Source organism: Gracilinanus agilis, chromosome 2, assembly GCF_016433145.1.
Source record: "Gracilinanus agilis isolate LMUSP501 chromosome 2, AgileGrace, whole genome shotgun sequence".
Taxonomy (NCBI): Eukaryota; Metazoa; Chordata; class Mammalia; order Didelphimorphia; family Didelphidae; genus Gracilinanus; species Gracilinanus agilis.
Genome location: NC_058131.1, coordinates 321592578 through 321613053, shown reverse-complemented (window position 1 = coordinate 321613053; position 20476 = coordinate 321592578). Strand labels below are relative to the sequence as shown.

The 20476-nt window shown below is 37.7% G+C and overlaps 1 pseudogene; it reads right to left on the bottom strand.

The window, feature by feature from the left end:
• Positions 1-230: 230 nt before the first annotated feature.
• On the bottom strand, positions 231-20361 carry LOC123233709 (annotated as a pseudogene).
• Positions 20362-20476: the final 115 nt, after the last annotated feature.

Genomic DNA, 20476 nt, shown 5'->3' with positions numbered 1-20476 from the left:
TACCATGCATGAAAGAGGTTTGGAATAATCATTTCAAAGTATTTGGTAATTAAGATTCAAACTGTTTTTTTCATTCTATAAATCATTCTTTGGCAAAAAGTCTTAAAACAAGATGAATCTTCATTGACTGTCTTTTTTGCAAAATAAATACATTTTGTAAAAAAGAATTTACACTGTGTCAGTTTTATACTTATTGTAAATCATTAACACATATCATAAATAAATTTCAACTAATCTACTCCCAATGCTTTAAGTTGCCATTCAAACTCTTCATCAGAGATTGCAGATACTTTTGATGTGGATGCAGATGGTAAGCCTCTGGGAACTGATGGTACTTTGACCATCTTTCCAGAGATTTCAATTCCAATTTCATCAAGCACCTGGTTCACAATATCCTGGTTTTCTTCCTCATCATCAGATCCATCAAAAGTGTCATTCAGTGTATCATTGATCATTTCTTCAGTCATTTCCATTTTTATGTTTTCCTTCTGTAAATTCTGCATTGTTCTGTCAACTGGGTTCGCAAAAAAATCCATTTGACAGTTTGTAATGTCTTTTGTGGATCCATCTTCTTGCTAACTGCCAGCATTGTTTTTGCAGTAGTTGACATGGCTCCCAACCATCTTCATCTGAGAGTTCATTACTTTACTTTGTGTAGAAATAGAAGTGACTTTTGAAGTTACAGCAAAAGTTTTAGTTTTCTGTTTCCTCAGTTGCAACAGCTGTTTAGCTAAAACCTTACAGACTTCTTTGTTATCAATCTTGGTCATTTTCTTAATTTCTAATTCTAGCTGTTTTTCCTGTTTTTCTAATGCTGCTTGATCTCTCATTATAGCCCTCTATGTACCTGTGACTCTCAATTCTGTTTCTTTATTAACACATCTACCTTCTTCTTCTTGAAAAGAGAGACTGTGGTCACAGATTCCCCACCCTGGCTGGTTGGGCTGGGGAAGGGCAGGAGAAAGGCCCCAGGGGATCTTGGAAGAGAATGGACTGGTGAGGTGGGGGAGAGAAGTCATAAGTCCCCAAGACAGCTCAGGGTGGTGGTTCAGGATCTGCACCTCCAACTGCAGCTGCGGCCTCTCAGGTGACCAGGAAGAGAGCAAATTGACTTTTTAAGGAAGAATACTTGCCTTGGTGCTTGTGCCTATTTTTGCTTTTCTTAATTTGTTTCTGAAGATTTTATGCTGTAGCACATGGTTAATTTTTGTAAAGGTGCTATGCACTCCTGAGAAATAGGCATACTCCTTTCTATTTCTTTAGTAATTGCATGAGATCTAGCATATATAACTGTTCTAAAGTTCTATTCAGGTCTTTTTTATTATTGTTTTTATTTTTGTTAATTATCTAGGCCTAAAAATGTTATGTTAACATTTTCAATGATTATAGTTTTGCCTTCTATTTCTCCCCATAATTTGATTTATTTTTCCCTTAATATGTAGATGCTAAGCCATTTGATGCACATCTATAAATAAATATATTAAGTTCTGATATGATTTCATTGTTCATGATGCCTTTAAACATGACATAATTTTCTCTGTCTATTTTAACCACATATGTATTTACAATTCCCTTTTCTGAGATTATGAATACTGTCCCTGATTTTTTTAGTTCATTTGAAGTATGATAAATTCTGTTCCAGCCCCTCATTTTATATCTGTGTGAATATTTATGTTTCAAGTGTGTTTCTAGACCATATATTGTTGGGTTTTGCTTTATAATCCATCTGCTACCTTCTTTTCTGTGAATGAGTTCATATCATTCCCATTTCCATTTATGATTGCTAATTTTGTCCCTGCATCATCTACTCTTATAGTTTTCACTTTCTTTAGCCTTACATGTTTTATAAAGATGGTGGTGGAAAAAGATCAATGATAGTGGTCTTTTTATTTTTTCATTTTAATTCTCCCTTAATGATGCACACACTGAAGTTGAGATTTATTTTGCTGCTAACTATTCTTGCTCCAAACAACTGTCTTTTAAAACCTTCCTCTCCATCTTTCCCAACTTTGCTTTTCTTCCTGTTGAGTTTAATATACCTTTCCACCAAACACTGTGCATTCAGTCTTCTTATGTACAGTTCAGATAAGAATTATGCTCACATGAAGCCCCTTTCCCTTAACCTCCTTTCTGTCTTTTTGTACTTTTCTCAAGTACCTTAATGATGAAAAACATTAAGTTCTACCTCCTAACACCTTTCCCCCAAATGTATTCCTTTCCTCTGCCTTTTCTTCTCTTAAAACCATCAAAACAGAAGAAAATCACCGATGGGCCCTCTGTATTTACTTCCCGTCTGTGTCCTTGAAAGACACAGGGTTCCAAAATGACAAATGTCTCTTCTCTCTGTATTTTTTTTTTTTTTTTACATTTTTAAATCCTTAACTTCTGTGTATTAGCTCCTAGGTGGAAGAGTGGTAAGGGTGGGCAATGGGGGTCAAGTGACTTGCCCAGGGTCACACAGCTGGGAAGTGTCTGAGGCTAGATTTGAATCTAGGACCCTCCCATCTCTAGGCCTGACTCTCAATCCACTGAGCTACCCAGCTGCCCCCTTCTCTCTGTATTTTAAGGTAAGAATTTCATCATTATTTGGCTCCTTCTAAGTGCTAATACAAATTTGCTTTTCAAAGTGTCTCGACATATTTTCATTGAAAGTTTCTGCTCATATCCTTGGGGATGTTTGAAAGTGATTTGTTTTGCAAAAGGTCTATTTTTCTACATTTAGGATTATACTCTGTTTTTCAGGATAAGTTTTTCTTGGTTGAAAACCCTTATCTTGTGCTTTACAAACAGTTCAAGATTTCTTCTTTATGATAGTAGCTGTCATATGTTTTATAGCCCTGACTTGTGGTTTTTTAGTACTTGAACAGTTTCTTTCTCACTTCCCCCAGTATTTTAAAATTTAAACTGGAAGTTCTCAATTCTGGATATGACATTCATGAGTACTATCATTTTGAGCTGTCTTTAAAGAGATATCTAGTAGACTCTATTTTCACTTTTTCCTCTTATTAGAGTAAATATTGGCAGTTTTCATTTATGATTTCTTGGAATATAGAATCCAGGTTTTTAAAAATTATATGCTTAATCATCACCACCACCACCAAAATCCATTTAGCTAAACAAGTAAGTAAAAAATTTATATGCAAAAATGCAAACTATATTATTTATGATTTGTTTCAAAATATGTAAATTATATATGTGTGCTAATATAAAAATCCTCTACTTTTAAGTTTCCTTTGTTTTACTTGGATACTTTTTCTCTTGATTTTGTGGCTTTTAAAAATATAATATTTATCATTTTTAATAACCCAACATATTTCATTACCTTCAAATATCACAATCTATTCAGCCATTTCTCCCATTCATTGTATATGTGTTATTTCCAGTTATTTTGTTTTGGCAAACAAAGCTTCCATGGATATTTTCATACATAAACATTTTTTTACTTTCTCAATAATGTCCCTAGAGCATAATCCTAGTAATGAGATCCCTAAGTCAATGAGCATGAATAGCTTTAGAGCTTTTAATTCATATTTCCATCTTTCTAAAAAAGATTTTCTAAAAAAGCAATTCACAGCTGCTCTAGCATTGTATTATCACCTCATATTCTTTTCAGCATTTAATTTGATCACTTAAACTCATCTGGTTCTTAGTTAATATACATAACTAGGACCATATTTAGCCAGACTGATCTTTAGGCAGCAGACTTAGATCTGTTGCCAGGACCACACTCTTCCAAAACCAAGTCTTTCCAGCTTGGTCATACTCAATGAAACTTTTGTTCCAATGCCACAACCCCTCAATAATGCAAGATTACCTTCATAGTATGATGAGTATTAAAGTAAAACTTTTACAGAATATTTATGCTCTCTAAACCATTGTTCTCCCACCACAAATTATTTAGATTATGTGTATGCTCAGGCTTAAGTCTACTACTAATCTCTTATAGGTATGTATTGGCTTTCCTAAAATCTATCATATTTAAGTTATGTAAGATTCTATTCATCTCCTTGACTTTTTTCTTATTTATTTTTTGGTTAGATTTATCTAGTTCTGAGAGGGGAAAATTAAAGTCCCCCACTATTGTTATTTTGTTGTCTAGTTCCATCTGTTTCTCATTTATTTTTTTCTTTAAAAATATGGATGCTATAACTCTTGATGCATATAAATTCAATATTGATAATGCTTCATTATTCATAATACATATGAATACAACCCCCCACATAATATAATTACCCTGTTTATCCCTTCCAATTATATCCATTTTAACACTGTAAGAGATCATAACTGCTACTGCTGCCTTCTCTGGATTGGCTGAGGCATAGTATATGCTGTTTCAGTTCCTCTCCTTCACTCTATGTGTGTCTTTCATTTTCAAGGTGTTTCTTGTAAACAGCACATTGTTTGGTATCGGTTTTTGAGTCTTTCTATTTTCCCTTTTCTTCCCATTGTTGAATTCATCCCTTCATGCTTAATGACATAATTATTAACTGTGCATTTCCATCTACTCTGTTGCTCCTTACTATTCCCTTCTTCCTTTCTTCTTGCTATATCCCTCATCAGATGTCCAATTTCCTTTGAACAATACCTTTCCAATTCATACCTCTTCCTCAAAATCCTCTCTTATCCTCCCTCTTTGACTTCCCAGTTCCAAATTGGTCCACCTTTCCAAAGGCCCCTCCTTTGTCCCCTCCCCCTTATCTTTTAATTATTATTCTATCCAATTTTCCAAAAATCCCTTTCTTATTTCTACAACTATGCCCTCCTAGTTCTTTTTTTTAGACTTTTATTTATTTTTTTACATGATTCATGTTTTTACTTTCCCTTTCACCCCCTCTTTAGGCCCCCCATATCCAATACACATTTCCACTGGTTTTAACACATGTGATCAGTCAAGACTTATTTACATATTATTGATAGTTACATTGGTGTGGTCATTTAGTGTCTATATCCCCAACCATGTCCGCATCAACCCATGTGTTCAAGCAGTTGTTTTTCTTCTGTGTTTCCTCTCCTGTAGTTCTTCCTCTGAATGTGGGTAGCGTTCTTTTCCATAAATCCCTCAGAATTGTCCTGGGTCATTGCACTGCTGCCAGTACAGAAGTCTATTACATTTGATTTTACCACAGTGTATCAGTCTCTGTGTACAATGTTCTTCTGGCTCTACAACTTTCACTCTGCATCAATTCCTGGAGGTCTTTCCAGTTCACATGGAATTCCTCTAGTTTATTATTCCTTTGAGCGCAATAGTATTCCATCATCAGACCTAGTTCTTGATATACATTTGATTTTAAAAATCCCTCCCCTATCTTGTCCTAACTGTACCTCCCTATCTCCCTACCTCTTGACATGTACTCCCCTTCTTAGTCCCTCCCTTATCCCATCCCCCTTCCCTCTGGCTTCTTTATACATTAAGAAATTTCTTACCCTTCTAATTATATATGTTCTTTCTTTATCCCGGTTCTGATGAGACTATGGTTCTAGTTCAGCCCTCTATCCCTTCCTCCACCTTTTCATGACAATTCCTCCATCCATTCTTCCTCCATATGAGAGAGCCATTCCACCCTACCTCTTCCTGGCCTATTTCCATACCATTTTGGCTCATTCCATTCCATTTACCTCAACCTTGAGTCTTACATTCATACATACCCCTTCAAAATATCCAGGGGCCATCTTTGGCATTTTCCCATACAGGAACCAAGCAATTTGACCTTTTAGGTTACTTATGATTAGTTTTTCATTACCTTTTTATATTTCTTATAGATCAGATATTTCGTTGAGTTCTAGATTTTCCTCCAGGAATAGCTGAAACTCCTTTAGTTTGTTGAATGCCCATTTTTTACCTTTTACAATTTTGCTCATCTTTGCTGCATGTGTTATTCTTGGTTGTAAGCCTGATTCTTTTGCTCTACAAAAACCTGTTTAATGTCCTATGATTTTTAGGGTTCTGATCCCCAAATCTTATGTTATTCTGATTGTAACTCATTTATTTTAAAAATTTTATCAGCCAGGCCAATAGGTATAATTGTTGACTTTTATTGACTTCCAGGATTCCTATTGTGCTGAGGTATGTTTCCTCAGGTTTCAGGATTTGTGTGTGTGTGTGTGTGTGTGTGTGTGTGTGTGTGTGTGTGTGTGTGCGTGTGTTTACCTGGGTCCTATTTACTTGTTCCAGTTTTTATAGTCCAGGTTCTAATGTAATCCATGTAGTCCATGATTGACCTCAGGTGTTCTGACTAAGGACAGTTCTTCCACTGTTACTGCCAACAGCCAGGCCATCTCCTCCTGTGGCAGCAACCAAGGACTACTCTCCAGGAGAGACCACAGTTGATTGGGCCCCAGTCCCTATGTAACCATATACTCACTAGGTGCCTCTCCTTTATTACTCTCCCACTCCACACTCCTATTACCATAGCTGGGGACAGAGCAGGTGTCCTAGGGACTCCAAAGCCTTTCATTTGCTAGCATCAAAGCTTGAGATCCTGCCCTCAGGACCCAGGACCCACAGACTTTATGTTGTCTAGTCCCTAACTAGGGTGGGGTTGGAGGTGGGAGAGGTCTTAGCAGACATGACCACAGCAGACACCGGTGCTCCCAGGGTCCTCTGCCTGAGGATTCCAGTGGTATCCTCTCTGATTCAAGCTCTGGGGCTCAGCAAACTAGGTGAGATTGCCAATCCAGTCCTCAGGGGTTACCTTCTGATTCCACTCTGTTTGCTTTATTCATGCTCCCAGTGTCTGTGAGGCCTGGAAGTCAGAAGTCTTCCTCCCTATTTTCCCCAGGCTGTTCAGCTTAACTCCTGACTCTTGTCTGTTTTTGCCACTTTTAGCTTTGATTCTATGGAGTTATTTTTGGTTTTTTTGTGGGAGGTACTAGGAGGATGAGAAAGCTTCATGCCCTACTCTGCCATCTTCCCACAATATATCTCAGGTGTTTTTTATAATATGGTTTTCAGGGAATCAGAGGAATCTTTGATCATATTTCTTAGATCTGTTAACCAGATTTGTTATTTTCTTAATAGTAAATACGTTATGTTTTTTAAATTTTTCAATATTTAGATATTCTTATACAAGGTGTTCCAAAATTTCTAATAATATTTTAAATTATAATAATAATGACAAGATCACATTTTAAACTTTCATTGTTTAAAACTATTATCTCATCAAAATTAATAACTAAAAAACTGAGTTCAGTTTTAAGCATCAATAGCTGTAACATGGTCACATGTTAAATTTTAATAGCCAAAAATTCACTGAAATTTTAGAATACCCTGTATAGTTTGTTATTTCATAAAGTCACTGATTTTTGTTTGATATATTCTAGTATATCTTATTTTGGTAAAGTTTTTTACCTTTTCTTCTGAACTTTTTATTCCTCTTTTCCCTGTGGCTCTTATTTGTAATTTCATTTTCTTTATATTTTTTGTTTCAAAGATATTTTATGTCCCCAATTACATGTAATAATATTTTTCAACATACATTTTCCAAAATTATAAGATCCAAACCATCTTCTACCCTCCTTCTCCTCCTCCCACTCAGAGATCAAAGCAGTTTAGTCTGGGTTATACATGTATTATCATGCAACACTTCCATATTGGTCAGTTGAAAGAGCACACTCACACAAAACCAAAACTCCTAAATAAAACTGTAAATACACTGATGTATGCTTTGATCTGCATCCATCTGACTACAACAATTCTTTTTCTGGAGGTGGATAGCATTCCTTGTCACAAGTCCTTCAGAATTGTCTTTGATCATTGCATCGTACTGCATTTCACAGTTGGTCATTGTAGAATATTGCTATTCCTATGTACAATGTTCTCTTGGTTCTGTTTATTTTTCTCTTCATCAGTTTATGTAGATCTTTTCAGCTTTTTCTGGAATCATCCTGCTTATCATTATTTATGCCACAATTATATAAACAAACAAACAAACAAATAAATAAATGAACATATATATATTTAAAACCCTTATCTTCCATCTTGGAGTCAATATTGTGTATTGGCTCCAAAGCAGAAGAGTGGTAAGGGCTTGGCAATGGGGATCAAGTGACTTGCCCAGGGTCACACAGCTGGGAAGTGTCTGAGGCCAGATTTGAAACTAGGACCTCCTGTCTCTAGGCCTGACTCTCAATCCACTGAGCTACCCATCTCCCTCCCCACAATAATATTCCATCACCAACATGTACCACAATTTGTTCAGCCATTTCCCAATTGATGGACATCTCCTTAATTTCTAATTCTTTGCCACCACAAAAAGAACTGCTATAAATATATTTGTTCAAGTAGGTCCTTTTTCCTTTTTTTATGATCTCTTTGGAATACAGACCCAGTAGTGAATTACAGGATCAAAGGGTATGCTCAATTTTATTGTCCTTTGGGCATAGTTCCAAATTACTTTCCACAACTCCAGCAACAATGCATTAATGTCCCAATTTTGCCACATCTCCTCCAACATTTATCACTTTTTACTTTTGGCCACTCTGATAGATATGAGGTTGCATTTCTTTAATCAAGAGTGATTTAGAACATTTTCCCATATGATTATTGATAGTTTTGATTTCTATATCTGAGAATTGCTTGTTCATATCCTTTGGCCATTTGTCAAATGTTGAATGGCTCGCATTCTTATGAATTTTACTTATTTCTCTATGGATTTGAGAAATTAAGCCTTTATCAGAGAAATTTGTTATAGAATTCCCCGCCTCCCCCCCCCCCCCGAGTTTATTGTTTCCCGTCTTGGTTACATTGGTTTTGTTTGTACAAAAGCTTTTTAATTTAATATATCAAAATTATTCATTTTACATCTTAAAATGTTCTCTGTTTCTTGTTCGGTCATAAATTCTTCCCCTCTTCATAGATCTGCCAGGTAAACACTTTTATTTCCCCCTAATTTACTTATGGTATCACTTATCTAAATCACATACCCATTTTGACCTTATCTTGGTATAGAGTGTGAGATACTGGTCAATATCTAGTTTTTGCCATACTGTTTTCCAATTTTCCAAGCAGTTTTTTTTAAATTTTTTTTTAAACCCTTAACTTTGGTGTATTGTTTCATAGGTGGAAGAGTGGTAAGGGTGGGCAATGGGGGTCAAGTGACTTGCCCAGGGTCACACAGCTGGGAAGTGGCTGAGGCTGGATTTGAACCTAGGACCTCCTGACTCTAGGCCTGACTCTCAATCCACTGAGCTACCCAGCTGCCCCTCCAAGCAGTTTTTGTTAAATAGTTCTTATTCCAAAAGCTAGGGCCTTTGGGTTTATCAAATACTAGATTACTAAGGTTATTTACCCTGTAATCTACCATTGTACTTCATAATCAGTATTAGATTATTTTGATGATTACTGCTTTATAGTACAGTTTGAGATCTAATATTATTCATTTTCTCTTTTTGCTTCATTTTTTTTCCAGGTATTTTTCTTATCCTTCATGCTATGACATTTTTTCCCCTTTGAGACTCTTCTCATAGTTGTGGAGGTACTTTCTTCCTTTCAGTTTGTTTTTTGACCATCTCTGGATGCATACTACCTCCTCACAGCATTCAGTATCTTTTTCTGTTTACTCATGTCTGCAGCTTCAGTTCCTAATTTGAGGGAGCAGGCCCAGGCTCTGTCCCCAACTTGCACTCTTGGATGGAGGATGGGGTCCTATTGGTCTTGATCTCATTTTATTGTCCTATGCATTCAGAGTCTTGGTAGTTTCATGTGGTTTCCCATAAATCAACTAAGTTGAGAGTATTGAGGTTTTCAAAGCTCTTTGGACCATCTCAAGTCATAGGACTGTGAGCTCCCAGCATACTTGGGATGTCCTGGTCTAAGAGCTGTTCACTGTCAGAATGCTGACGGCTTCCTAACAACCTGGAGCTTCCGCATCTGAAAACTTCAGTTTTCCTATACCAAAGTACAGAATGCTAAAGCCTTTAGTTGCCCCTTGGAGAATCTTTAGTTTATTCTTCAGGTTTTTGGCTTATCTTCAATTTCATTGAGTTTTTTTTGTTTTTGTTTTTGTTTTTTTTGGTCAAGACTTCTTCCCCCTGGCTGCAGGCTTCTACATTTATATAAACATACTAAAGTATTTTATAATAGTTTTTCTTTGGATTTCTTGACATTATTTGGTCCTATATTCTTTTTATATCTTTGCTGGAGTACACATATGAGAGCTGGGCTCCTGTGCCATCATTAACCATAATTCACTGCATTCATATTTAAACTCCCACTACTCCCTCCTCCAAACCACACTCCAGCCTATCTCCTCTATCCCCTATGGGTTAAATGTGATCACTTTAATGTAAAATCTGCCTGACTGAAATAACAGGAAGGAAGCCTGAATTTTCTGATAATGGAAAGATCCCTGAGTTGGGAGACTAGGGTCCCAGGGTCTAGGTGCAGGTCTGCTACTAAGTTGCTCTATGACCTTGGACTCATCATTTCATATTTCTTTGGGTCTTAGTTCACTTAAATATAAAATGAAGGGTATGGATGGAGTATCCAGTATTATTCTTTCTAGTTCTAGAGCTATAATCTTTGGTAATGACTTATGACTTTAGGCAAATGTAGTCTAATCCTTTAATTTTTACATATGAGTAAACCAAGGACTAGAGGTGAAGTGATTTGTCCAGGATGATAGTTTTAAGTGACAGCACTGAGTAGGATTATAACCCAGGTTCTCTGATGAACAAAGCTAGTGAATTTTCGACTTTATCACACAGGCTGTGTTTTGTCTGTTCCTCAATGTCTTGGAGCTCTGGGACTGAGAACCAGGGAGGGCACTGGGATGACCTTTTGAGTTCTTTCTTGCTCTGAGAGCCCATGATTTACTGTACAGTTCAAAATTTCCAAGTGTTTCTCTTCTGTTTTCTTGGCCTCTTTCTGCCCCCCACCTTCCTCCCTTCTCGCCCCACAATCCAGTGAGAATGTGGCGTCAACCAGAACTGGGTGTGCCCAGCTAGGGCTCTAGGGAGGTGGGAGGAGGCGGTCAAAATAGAGTGACTTTGGACGCCAGAGCCCTGGCCATGCCTTCTCTTGCTTTCCCACTGTATCGTGAACATAACATTCCTGCAGTTGGGAGAGGGGATTGAGCAGGAGGGGCGGGGGGAGTTCCTAGTCAGGATGTATTCCTTCTCCACCCCCCACCTGCTTTCAATGAAAGAAAACTTTAATCCCAGATGTGAAAGGCTTGGGTCACTGCTGGAAGGAGGGAAGGTCTGAGTGGGAGTGGCAAAGGGTGGCATTTTGAGTGAGTTTACACTGAGTTGGGATTGGGAAGAAGGAAAGAGTCTGTGACTGGGGGAGGAGACAAACGAAGAGACAGGGCCAGAGGAGAAGAGAAAGGACAATCTGGCCTTTCAGTGTTGACAGAACACAGACTTTCGCACACAATTCTTTTTCCTGTGATGCTAGGGAGCCAGGGTGGGAGTGTCATCAAAGGATAGTATAAATGGTAAAAAGGTAGTACAATGGAGAGAGTCCTGGATGGGGAAGCAGGAAGACTGGAGTTCAAGCCTTAGAAACTACCTGTATGACCCTGGACAGTCACTTAACTTCTCTCAGGCTCAGTTTACTCATCTGTAAAATGGGGATAATAATAATAGTATCTGCCTTCTAAGGTTGCTATAAGGATAAAAATGACATAAGCTTTGTAAAGATCTAAATAAGGTCTAAATAACTAACTAAAAAAATTATAAGCAGCTAGGTGGTGCAATGGATAGAGTGCTGGGTTTGGAGTCAGGAAGATCTGAGTGCTTATGTGTCCTCAGATACTTACCAGCTGTGTAAGCTAGCCATGACCCTGGGCATGTCTCTGACTCAGTTTCCTCAACTATAAAGTGGTATAATAATAATAATAATAAATAATAAGGATAATAATAATAATAACCTACCACTTCCCAAGGTTGTTGTCAGGATCAGATAAGATATTTTTAAAGTGCTTAGCATAGGGCCTAGAACATAGCAGTCACTTAATGCTTATTTTCTAATTCCTTTTCCCAATATGTGGAAGAGGAGGAGACCCTTAGGGCTCCTTCACTGATTCACTGTGGACTTTAATCAAACTTTTCAACTTTTTGGCTCTCAGTTTCAACATCTGTCAAATGGGATGATGGCACATTTACCTGTTTACTTTGCAGAGGTATTGTGAAGATCAAAAAGATAATGGTTTGGAAAGTAAAAAAATTAGTCTTAGAAAATGAAAGTCACAGAATGTGAGAGTCCTAAATAAGGGAATGTAGGACATAAAGTGTCAGAAATGGAAAAGACTTGAGAGACCATCTAGTTTAGAGTTCTCATTTTGTAGAGGAAGAAACTGAGACTGAGGAATAAAGTTATTTCCCAAGGTCTTTCAGTAAAGAGCAGCAGAGACCAGGCTGATTCAGGCTCCAGTTCAGGATTATTTCTATTGTGCTACTGCCAAGGTATCATAAAAAAAAAGGCCAGGGTCAGAGTAAATTAGGCATTTGCTTTGTGAACTCTTTAGCTGCCTTGACTGTAGTTTCCTGTTTCCTGGGGCTAGAGAAGGAGCTTGAGTTGGGGAGATGCCATGGGAGATGGCCAGGGATAGCTTGCCTTCCATGCCCTCTCAGGCTCAGGCTGCTGCCTCTGTTCTGTCAACTCTGTTCCATATCTCTTCTCCACTGCCCCATCCCCCTATATCTTGCCTTCTCCTGCCCAGTGGGCCTCAGTCTGACTCAGCAGGAAGTGACAATCCCCCAAAGCAGCAGGGTAGCCTCTTATCGCTTGTTTGCTGGCACTTGGTGCCACAAGCCAGGCTTTGAGAGGCAGTGGAGGAAGTAACTTCCTTTGGAAGACTGGTGGGTGGGTCCTGAAGAATGCCCTGGGCAGGGACCTACATATGCTGAGGTCAAAGTGAGTCCTGCAGTGGCCTGCGAGACTGGCCGAATGGGAAAGGACTGTGATCAACCTGTTCCTGAAGAATGTCCTCTTCTGTGTTCCAAAAAAATGGTGACTGGCCTCTTCCCCTTCTTCCCTATCCATAGCTGTGGCCACACTCCCTTATATTGCCTCTGTGCCTGGGGAGAGTGGGTTCAGACATGGCTCTGTTTCTACAGTTCCCCCTCTCTCCTTCCCCAAATTCGTTTCCAAATGCTGTATATCTACTCTTGCTGGGTCTGGGTCTCTACTGGATGGTAAATGCCTATGTGGAGTCTCCCTTCTTAAATTCTAGTTGTCTCTCTCCTGACTTATTTGAATTTCATAATGCCAAGAGCCATTACCTTTCTCCTGAAATAGAAAAGAACAGACCCCAAAGGCAAAGAACTGAGGCTAGTATTCATAGGCTACAGATCAGTCTCAGATGGTGAGAGTCTGAGACTTCCTTTGTCTCTTTCATCCAAAAACAGCTAGACAGAAAAGTCCTACCGACATTTCTCTTGAAAACTCAGGAAAATCCATTTAATCTTCCAAAGTGGCCCATTCTTCTTCGAGGTAGCTCTAATTCCTAGGAAGCATTTCCTTATATCAAGTCCCTACAACTTCTATGTGTTGGTCCTAGTTCAGCTCTTTAGGACCAAGAACAACATGTTTAATCCATCTTCCACATGACAGTCCTTCAGATACTTGAAGGATAACCATGATGTGCTCCCTAAGTCTTCTCATTTTGGGACTGAATACCCCAAATTCCTTAACCAATTCTAATATGTTATAATCTTGAGGTCTTCCACTATCACTAGCTAATTGTGGTTCAGAATTCATTTTCTTGCCTTTTTTTGGTGGGGGTGAGGTATTTGCAGTGTTTCCCTTGTTCTTCCTAGAACAAGTCTCATCTCTCCTTCATATGACAGTCTCAAAACCCTTAAACACTGCTGCCATGTTCCCTCTCAGTCTTCTCTTCTCCAGGCCAGTGTGCTTATAACATGGACTCAAGGTCTTCCATCATCCTAGGTACCCTCTTCTGGACACGTTCTAACTTATCCATGACTTTCTTAAACTAAAGTCCCCTGAACAACAACACTAACAATGAGGTCTAATGAGGGCAGAGTATAATGGCCATCTCACTACTTCTGGAAGCTATGGTTCTTCTCATTTTGCTCTTTGCTATTTCTTGTCTTTCCAAGATTTTCAGAAATCTTTTGGCTCGTCATTTCTTACAACACAGTAGTATTCCATCACAATCATATACCACAACTTATTTAGCTATTACTCAATTGATTTAGATATTCCTCAGTTTCCAGTTCTTTGCCACCAAAAAGATAGATTCTAGGGGCAGATAGATGGCTCAGTGGATAGAGCCAGATCTAGAGATTGGAGGCTCTGGGTTCAAATCTGACCTTATATACTTCTTAGCTGTGTTACCCTGGACAAGTCATTTAACCCCCATTGCCTAGCCCTTATCACTCTTCTGCCTTGGAACTGATACCTAGTATCAAATCTAAGACAGAATGGATTTTTTTTTTAAAGAGAGAGACATATTCTTATTTTCTTTTCTTTTCTTTTTTTTTTTAAACCCTTGTACTTCGGTACATTGTCTCATAGGTGGAAGATTGGCAAGGGTGGGCAATGGGGGTCAAGTGACTTGCCCAGGGTCACACAGCTGGGAAGTGGCTGAGGCTGGGTTTGAACCTAGGACCTCCTGTCTCTAGGCCTGACTCTCACTCCACTGAGCTACCCAGCTGCTCCCGAGACATATTCTATAAATATTTTAGAACATATACATTCTTTTCCTTTTTCTCTGATCACTTTGGGAAATAGACTTAATTGTTAGGTATTGCAAGGTCATAGGGTATGCACAATTTAATAACTCTTTGGGCATAATTGCATATTGTTCTCCAAGATGGTTGAATCAGTTCACAATTCTACCAACTATGAATTAATGTTCCTATTTTTCTACAACTCCTCCAAAATGTGTTCTTTGCCTCCTCTCTCATTTTAGTCAGTCTGATAGGTGTGAGAAAGCATCTTAAGGTTATTTTAATTTGGCATTTCTCTAATCAATAATGATTTAGAGCATTTTTATATAACTATAACTTTTATTTCTTCCTTAAAAAATGTCTCTTTATGTTTTTGATCATTTATGAATTGAGAAATGACTCATGTTCTTGTAAATTATAAAAGTTTTTTTATATTTGAGATGAGGCCATTATCCAAGAAACTGTATAAAATTTTCCCCTCAATTTTCTGCTTTCCTTCTAATCTTGTCTACATTGATTTCACTTATATAAAACTTTTTAAATTTAATGTAATCAAAATTATCTATTTTATATCTCATAATACACTTTATCTCTTGTTTACTCATAAATTCTCCTCTCCATAAATCTGATAGGTAATATGTTCCATGTTTACTTTTGATTTCTCCCTTTATAGCAAGGTCATATATCTATTTTGACTCTATCTTGATAAATGTTATAAGATATTGGTCTACCCCTAGTTTCTGCTAGATTGCTTTCCAGTTTTCCCAACAATTTTTACTACACAATGAGAACTTAAATCTTTACATTTGTCAAACACAAAGTTATTGTAATCAGTCTTTTATTTTTTTCTACTTAAAAATTTTTTATGCTGTATTTGTGTATCTCTTTTTTCATTAGAACCTCACAGTATTCCTTTAAGGTAGATAAAACAGGTGTTATAATATTTATGCTGTGGAGGAAAAAATCAAGTCAAAATTTGAACCCAGGCATGGAGTTAGAAGACCTGAGTTCAAATTCACTTTCCTACCTTTCCAGCCTTCTTATACTTTATTCCATACCATATAGTCTGTTATCCAGTGATACTATCTTCCTTGTTGTTCTTCACATAAGACAGTCCATCTCCTGACTCTGGGCATTTTTCCTGGCCGCTGTTCCCCATGTCTGGACCACTCACCTTTATGATCTCTGTCTCCTGCCTTCCTGGTATCCTTCAAGTCTCAGCTAATGAACCAGCTATTGTCCTGCTTTCTGCAAAAAGCCTTTCCCAGTCCTCCTTAACCTAAGTCCCTTCCTTATATAAGACTATCTCCAATTTATCCTATATTTATCTTGTCAGTACATAGTTGTTTGCATGTTGTTGCCTCCATTAGACTGTGGACTCCTTGAGGAGCAGGCCTATTTTCTCCTTTCTGTTCATGGAAGTCAGTCTGTTCAAAGGCGTAGAGATGAAGCAATGTTATTTCCTAGAACAGCAAGAAAGCCAATTTGGTTGGAATGTAGAGTTTGTGAAGAATACTACTGGGTAATAAGCCTGGGGCCAAATTATAAAAGATTTTAACTGTTAACCTAAGGAACTTGTATTTTATCTTAAAGACAATACTGAGCCATTGGAACTTCTTGAGCTAGGGAGTGACCTAGTGGTCAGACCTGGGCTTTTGCACTATCAATTTGACGGTTACTAAGAAGATGGCTTGGAGAAGGGCAGAGGCTAGATTTAAGGAGACCAATTAGAAGGAGGTTAGCACTCCACATGAGATGTGATAAGGGCCTGAACTGAGATGATTATGGTATGTGTCAAGAGAAAGGTATATTTGTAAGATGTACTGGGGATAAAATTGACAGGTTGGATAGGGGAGGGTGAGTTACAATGAAGAGTGGACAATGACTTTTAGACTTTGACCCTAGGTGACTGGATGAGTAATGTTGCCTTCAACACAAATAGGGAAGTTAGGAGAAAGGGTGGCTTTAAGGAAAAGATAATAACATTGCCTTCTTTTTTCTTTACATAAAAAATACACAAGCATCTCCATAGGCAAATTAGAAAACAAAGAGAGGATTGTGTATGAAATTGTGAATTTCTATTTTGAACTGTTTGCTTATTTAAAAAGTATATAATAAATCCAACCCCATACTTTCAAAAGTCTTATTGTCTGTGCTTCCTTCAGAACTTCCTTCTGTATTTCTCTGACTGCTTTTAAAAAAAGTTTCAATGGATTGCCTCTTTTTTGTTTTCTTTCTTTTTTTTGGCATTGCCATTACTACTAAATTAAATTTCTTCTCTAATTAAAAACAGAAAAAAACCATTGTTACTAATAAGCATAATCAAACAAAACACATTTACACAGTGGCATGTCCAAAAATGTATGTCTCCTTTTGTACCTTTAATTTATTGCTGATCTCTGATGATGTGATGGGTCATTATTTTAATCAGAATCCTCAAGTCTTTTGAAGTTGTTTTTGAATGTTGTTGCCATAACTTTTCCTCCAGATTCTGCTCACTTTACTAGGATGACCCAGTTCATATTTACCAGGATTCTCTTTTGACATTTCTTATGACATAGTAATATTACATTTAACAAACACACTAATTTGTTCAGCAGCTCCCTGAATGATGGGCACTCCATTTCCAATTCTTTGCTTTTATTTTTTCCCCTTTTAATCTTTCCTTCAGGACCATAACATTTGGTTTGTTTGTGACTCTTCCCTCCCTAAGCCTTCCTTTTTTTTTTTTAACCCTTAACTTCTGTGTATTGGCTCCTAGGTGGAAGAGTGGTAAGGGTGGGCAATGGGGTTCAAGTGACTTGCCCAGGGTCACACAGCTGGGAAGTGTCTGAGGGTGGATTTGAACCTAGGACCTCCCATCTCTAGGCCTGACTCTCAATCCACTGAGCTACCCAGCTACCCCCTCTTCCCTAAGCCTTCCGAGTTAGAATTGATACCAAGTTCCTTACTGCAGAAGAGTAAGAGTTGGGTAATTGGAGTTATGTGACTTTTCCAGTATCACACAGCTGGGAAATGTCTGAGGCCAGATTTGAACCCAGGATCTTCTCTCTTCAGGCTTTGCTCTCCTATCCACTAAACCACCTAGCTACCCCTATCCTTCCTCTTAATTCTTTCTTTCCCTCTTCTTGCTTATCCATCTGTTGAGTTTGATATGTTTCTAAGCAAACCTCTTTGTGTGTATTTGACCTTCATTTGTCTAGGTCAGATAAAAATGAAGTTTATCTCATGTCTGCTCCCCTCAGCCTTTCCTCTATGCTGATAAATTCTTCACAATGCCCTAATTATAAGAAATAGCAAATTCCACCTCATCCTTTCTCTTTTACATATATAAGATATATATGTATGTATATATATATACATATACACATATATATATGTTTCTTTTATCCTCTCTTTTGTTTCCCATTCTGAAAAACTCAGAATAGGATTCTCCTTCAAAGTGCTTTGAACATATCTAAGTCCCAATGAGACACTTGTTTTTTTCTCTACCTTTTAGAATGTCAAACCTTCATTATCTTGCAGCCCCTTTTAATTCCTTAGACCAGTTTATTTTTCAGTTTCTCTTGAGTCTTGGTTCACATTTCAGAATTTCTAGTCAACTTTGGACTTTTCATTGGGAATGCTTGGAAGACCTCTAGTCTTTTAAAGTTCCATTTCTTTTGGTGGGGGGAGGGGTGGGAAGAAGGGTTATATTTGGCTTTGTAGGGTAAATTAATCTTGCCTACAAGCCTTTATTTTTGTTTTTTGGAATATTGCATTCCAAGATCTCATCTCATTTATAATGGGGGTTTCTGGACCTTATATTATCATGACTATGTTTCTTTGGTTTGGAACTTAAGAATATTTTTTCTTTGACATGGAGACTTGGGATTTTGGCTCTAATATTTCTTGGTGTTTTCATTTTGAAATATTGCTCAAGATTGTTTTTTAATCATGCTTTTGGGGATGTCCAGTGATTCTTAGATGGTCTTTACTTGATCTTTTTCTTTAAAAAAATCCTTTCTGTTTTAGGATTGATACTAAGGATTTGTTCCAAGGCAGAAGAGCAGTAAGGACTAGGTAACTAGGGTTAAGTGACTTGCCCAGTGTCACACAGCTCAGAAGTATATGAAGTCACATTTGAACACAGATTCTCCCAACTCCAGGCATGGCACTTTATCCACTGAGCCACATATCTGCCCCTCCTTGATCTTTTTGTATGTCAGCTTTAAAAAAAAAAGTTTATTTATTTATTTATTTATTTAGTTAGTTAGTTAGTTTAGGTCAGCTTTTTTTTTTAAATACCAACTATCTCACATTTTCTTTCTTTTATTCCCCCCCCCCCCCCCCAGCTTTTTAAATTTTGATCTAATACTTCATGTAATTCAATGGAGTCCTTGATTTCTGTTTGGACAATTCCAGTTTTCAGGGGTTATATTGCTTAGGGCAAAACTAAGATTTATCACTTTCTGTTCTAAGTTCTTTATTACTCTATCAATTCTTTGCACCAAATAGAAATCTTTTGTTTAGATTTTTATCTTTTGCTTTACTTCTTGCAAAGCAAGAAGAAACTTCATGTAACCCTTATAGAAAATCCATTTCCCCCCTTTTTAGTCCCTTCTTGCAGTGGCTTTGGGGTTACTTCCTCTTTCAGCTAGCTGCTATATTGGAGAGAATAGTGAGTGTGGAGTCAGGAAGTTTAAATACAGCTTCTGAGACATACTAGCTCTGGACTAGAGACATACTACTCTGGGCAAGTCACTTAACTATTGTTTGATTCAATTGGACAGTTTGGTACAATTTCTTCAACTACAAAATGAGGATAATAATAGCACCTAACTCACAGGGCTCTTGGGAGGATGAAAAGAGATTTAATTTGTACAATATTTAGCATATTGCCTGGCTCATAGAATGTTCTTTAAAAATGCTTGTTCCCCTCTGTAGGTCTTCCGACTGTTGGATTTTTGGATATCTCTGGATTTATCACAATTCTTCATAGTAGCCTATATCTTCTTGTTTTTATTCACATCTCTAGCCTTAATTTCTGAAGTAGGGCTTTTTACCAGGTCTAGGATCCATCTCCTAACTACTCTTTTGGGTGGGATGGTTAGCTCTACTTGATCTTTCTCCTAACTTGGGCCAACAGTTCCCTAGTCTGATAATAATAATAACAGTAATAATAATAACTATTATTATTATAGTAGCATGCATTTATATTACATATACTTTGTGCTAGGCACTACATTAAGTGCTTTACAAATATTATCTCATAACAACCCTAGGAGGCAAGTGCTATTATTATCTCTATTTTATAGTTGAAGAAACTGAAGCAAAAAGAAATTTAGTGTCCACTGAATACCCAAGGTCACACAGCTATTAAGTGTTTGAGGTCAGAATTGAACTCAAATCTTCATGATTTCTGGCCCAGTGATCTATTCACTGTATCATCCACCTACTTGACCTCTAATTGCTGGTTTTAGGTTCCCCTGGAACTTTGAGATTCAGATTATTAGATATTCAGGGCCCTTTATGGTATCTCAGGATAGAGGTCTAGAAGTCTTGGGGATTCTGATCCAAGCTCTACTCCCACGCCTGGAATTGGTCACTGTTACTCCCAATTGCTTCCAAGTTCCTGCATGGTAGTTTTCGAACTCTCCCACTCCACATGGAAGTCTCTGTTCTTGTTGCCTCTGAATACAGAACTTTGTAGGACACAGACATTGCTGGCCATTCTGTTGCCATGCTGGTAAGCTACTGTCCTGTTTGCCTGCACTTGTTCTGGCTTCTATAGCAGCCTTCTTTCCTATTGCCTGTGGTTGACTCTTTGGATAGTTCTGGGAGGAAAGAACTTATTCAC